The sequence below is a fragment of the Triticum urartu genome, chromosome 4 (genome assembly GCF_003073215.2).
Source record: "Triticum urartu cultivar G1812 chromosome 4, Tu2.1, whole genome shotgun sequence".
Classification (NCBI taxonomy): Eukaryota; Viridiplantae; Streptophyta; class Magnoliopsida; order Poales; family Poaceae; genus Triticum; species Triticum urartu.
Window position 1 is genome coordinate 460557676 of NC_053025.1, and position 4904 is coordinate 460562579.

The window sequence follows — 4904 nt, forward strand, 5'->3', positions numbered from 1 at the left end:
AGGTTATTAAATGACATGCTAAAAGACCATGTTACCCCTAGTAATGAACTAATAGAGATTAGGTGTGATGCGGGGCATGGGCAACTGTTGGAAAAAGTCCCAAAAAGACTCTCCCTTGGTGTATTCTTTCTTTAGTCCCAAATGCCCACTTTTAGTCCCTAAAGGTCCCTCCTGTTTGGTTTAGATGGGACTGAAAGGGACTTGTTTAGTCCCTACACCAAAAAGTCCCTGTAAACAAACACCCTCTAATAATGCTGCTGGAAAATTGATGCAGTGCTACAGTTAAAAGAAAATTACATGTTTAACGAATTTTATTGTTAATATAATCTCTCTTTTAATTTGAATCAATGCCACCGTTTGAGAAATGCTACTGTCTTGCTTTCATTCCCAATTAGATAAGTTAGATGCTTCTTTTTTTGGCTTCTGTGTCATCCACCGTTATTGACCACTTGTTGTTTCCATTGCACGTCTGTGTAAATAGGGTTATCTACTTCACATCGTTACTATTGTGACGTTGCACTGCACAAAACATTTTTGTTTTAAGAGTGTTTTGTGCAGTTCAACCAAAATGTCACACCGACATCGTTGCTTGATTGCTAGATCTTGGTGGAACTGCACAAGAGGAGATCTTACTTCCTATCCATGTTGGAAAATTTGGTTCAGATCTTCTTCTTGTGAGTTGTTTGAATTCCGCATCATGAGATGTCAGTACTAGCCTTCTTTCACATGATTGTGCAGTGCTCTTTCATATGTTGTGCTACTTGTACAGTAATGTTGCTTGATTTTAGTGAACTGCACAAATGGATACAAGACTTCCAATCTGTATGTGCACGATAATATCCCATTGAGGTAAGATAAGTATATTGCACAACTTTTGCCCTGTATTTTGCCACTTGCATCAGAAAATTAATGTCGTTATTTAGTGCTATACTTGTGCTCCCTAATTGACATGCCAAATCTTACATTGAAGGTGAAGCTTGTTTATTATTGAACCCAGTGATGAAGGGGAAGAACCGGCGGAAGAAAAACACTTGAACTATGATGACACAAGTAATGATATAGTTTTGCATCATAATTTGTTGCTATGGCTGGAACGAGCAATTGTTTTTCCACTGATTTGATGCCACTCTTAATGTAATATGTAATTATCTCTACTTGTGCAAACAAAGATCTTCTTTGAAGATACCATGTATTTTAGTGGAACTGCACAAGAAGATGCTGGACACATTAAACTAATCAAGGAGTATATAGTAAGCATGGCAACCATAGTAGATAACAACAGATGGTTCCGGAGAAGTGCTTGATCTGTATGCTCTGCACAATAAGCCTCCTGACAAAGGTTGTTACTCCCCACGGATTTCATCCATATGATTGAGCTTTGTCATCTCTATTGGTGTTGTGCTACTGTTTAGATACTGTCATGAGAAAGTGGTATTTTCCTTGAGGAGTGCTTCATATGTGCTGTTTTAAATATTTCCTTTCCCTTTTCTCGAGCAAACATGTGCTAGCATTTAGTTGTCCTGTTGTCTTTGCACAACAGGATCATCCTCCTCTGAAGAAGAATATGGAGTACGTGAAGTGAATAGTTCCAATTATGCCAGGATGAAGAAGCCCTGTCTATCTTCTGATTAGAAGGAGCAGTTGAAGGATGGTTACATTACTCCCCACAAGACCAAACTAACTCCAGCTCGGAAGGACTGACATATCTCCATCTTTTTTGCTGTGATGCGCAAGTACAATGTTGTTCTAGGATACTTTCTGGTGAGTTCCATTTTTTAAAGTGTGGTCTACATGAACCATGTTGGTGTGTGTTTAAACTGTCAATTCATAGTATAGTTTGCTTTATACTAATCACTTATTTTGTATTGTGCAAACAGGGGTGCTCAGCTTGGTTTCAATGCGAACTGCACAAAATGTTCATGACTACATCGAATCATTCATTTCCACCACAAGAAAGGAGCTGCCGATATGTTCAAGGCGTTGCAACAGATAAAGGTGAAATCATACAAGCTACGCGCGAATTTGGTTAATTTTGGTGGAACTACACAAAAAGAACAGCTGGTTTATTTAGCACGAGGTGCCATGTCAATGTCCGAACTGATGGCAAAGCCTGCCCATTCCACAGTCGTAGGCATTTGATATTTTGGAATGGGAAAACCTTGTCAAAGTTTGATCATTGATGTACGCAAAACAACACGCATTTGACAGTCTGGAATGGGACAACCTTGCCAAATTTTTCTCATTGATGTTAGCAACAAGACATGCGTTTGATATTTTAGAATGGGACGCCCTTTGCTGTCAGCAGCATCGATCGATTTTTCTTTATTGTTTAGTTGTGAAGTAAATATTGGCTCTGACATGTGAATCACTGAGATGCATAATCATTGATTGTTTTGAATGTTCTCTATGAATTGCCAGGCCTGTGTGTTTGATTGCAATGTATAGGAATGCTAAAAAGCAGCTCAAACTCTTTGTGCCCCATCTGTTCCTTTTTACTTCACATATTAGATTTCTTTCAAGTCAGTTGATTTACATTGTGATTGTTCATACTTTTTCTAAAAGAGTGGTGAAAGTAGAGATACTTTGACTACAGACAAAACTCGTATATAGACTAAAAAGGACCGGATGGAGTACATGTGAAACTACTGCAAACGAGGTGATCACCCTGGGAATAGTCCTAGTACATATTGTTTTGCATGTTCATCCAATGCCAGTGATACAAGAATTCAAACTAATCGAACTACATTCATTCATACACGATCGGATTTCATATTAACATGCCGGATTTCATTACATTTCATACATTCTTCAACTAAAAAGGGATGCGCTAGAGGTATAATTAATTAACCGAATCTACCCACCTGTGTCCGGCTAAGCCGAACAGAAGCTTATTCTCCAGCAGATTGAGCTTCAGTGACTTAACTGCAGGTGCAGTTGTGTATCTGACATGTGGCCCAGATGCCTGTTGGGCCCATGTGTCAGTGACCCAACTGCACCAACAGTTAAGTAACTGAAGCAACGTCCTTTTGCAACATAGCTCTCCCACTCCACGTCACCGCCAAGAAGCTAATCGGCCGTCAATGGTCAACCTGCCTAGCTTGGCTTCAACCGGAGAGTACCAGCGGTGGCCTTACTTGGACCCGAGCGGTGGCGACCTACCGTGTTATACTCTTCCTTGTTTTCTGTGTGGCGCGGCCTCGTTGGCAGCGGGGCGGGGCCTTGACGGAGCCGGCGATGTCCTCTGACTCGTTGCCGGCGGGGCGGTGCCTCGGCGGAGCGGGGGAAATCCATCCCCTCGTTGCCGGTAGGGTGGGGCCTCGGCTGAGCCGGTGGTGTCCTCTGCCTCGTTGTTGGTGGGGCGGGGCCTCGGCGGAGTAGGGCCTCGCCGAAAATGATGGCGGGGCGGTGATACGTCTCCGTCATGAAAGATATTGTTACAAATAAAAGAAAGATACCAGAAGCTGAAATTTCCACCATGCTTGCTAATTATACTTTTAAGGGTGGAATACCAAAGAAACATGGAGATCCAGGAGTACCTACTATACCATGCTCCATTAAAAGAAACTATGTTAAAACTGCTTTATGTGATCTTGGAGCCGGTGTTAGTGTTATGCCTCTCTCTTTATATCGTGGACTTGACTTGAATAAGTTGACACCTACTGAAATATCTTTGCAAATGGCTGATAAATCAACTGCTATACCTGTCGGTATTTGTGAGGATGTGCCTATTGTGGTTGCAAACGTTACAATTTTAACGGACTTTGTTATTCTTGATATTCCTGAGGTCGATAGTATGTCTATTATTCTTGGAAGACCTTTTCTTAATACTGCAGGGGCTGTTATTGCTTGCAACAAAGGCAATGTCACTTTTCATGTTAATGGTAATGAGCATACGGTACACTTTCCGAGGAAACAACCTCAAGTTCATAGTATCAATTCTATCGGAAAAATTCCATCGATTATATTTGGAGGTTTTGAATTTCCTCTTCCTACTGTCAAGAAGAAATATGATATACTTATTATTGGGGATGTGCATATCCCCGCTGAGGTAACGTAGTGTTATTCGAAATTTCACCAGTTTCATGTTAATCGGAATGAGTTTGTTAACAAGACTTGATCAACCTTGTTAGTGGATTCCTTTTGATGAGCATGAGATGGATGAAACTAGAAGCACAACCTTCTGTACCGTCTCTATACTTTCTGTTATTTAGTTGAAATAAAGTAAAAATAGTATTTTTTCTGTCTGTTTCCTGATTTATCTGTGCAATATAAAAATGTCCCGAAAATAAAAGTTCTCAGAACGACATGCCAATTTAATATGATTTTTTCGGGAATATTTGAGGATTTATGGTGCAAAAATTACCGCGGGGGGAGCTGCCACCTGGTCATGAGGGTGGAGGGCGCGCCCCCCTGCCGCGTGGGCCCACGGTGGCCCTCCTCCACTTATTCCTGCACCCATCCTCTTCTTCGTCCTCCCACAAACACGAAAAACCAACTCAAGCACGAGTTCCAGCCCTCTTTGCTGCCATTTTCGATCTCCTTGCTCAAAGCACCTCTCACAAAACTGCTTGGGGAGATTGTTCCTTGGTATGTGACTCCTCCATTGGTCCAATTAGTTTTTGTTCTAGTGCTTTATTCATTGCAATTTTTTGCTGCTTAGGTGACCCTGTTCTTGAGCTTGCATGCCAAATTTATATGGTCAAAAGTAGTTTTGATGCATGATATAGGCCCTAGGCACTTGTAGGAGTAGTTGATATCAATATTATTAAGTTTGGTTTACTTTTATTTTGAAGTTACTAAAAATTTCAGAATTTTTCAGAAAATTATGAGGAGACTTTTGCGGGGCTCATCGAGCCAAAGCTCGAAGGAGAAGGCACCGAAGCCTAAGTATAATTTGCCTCGCA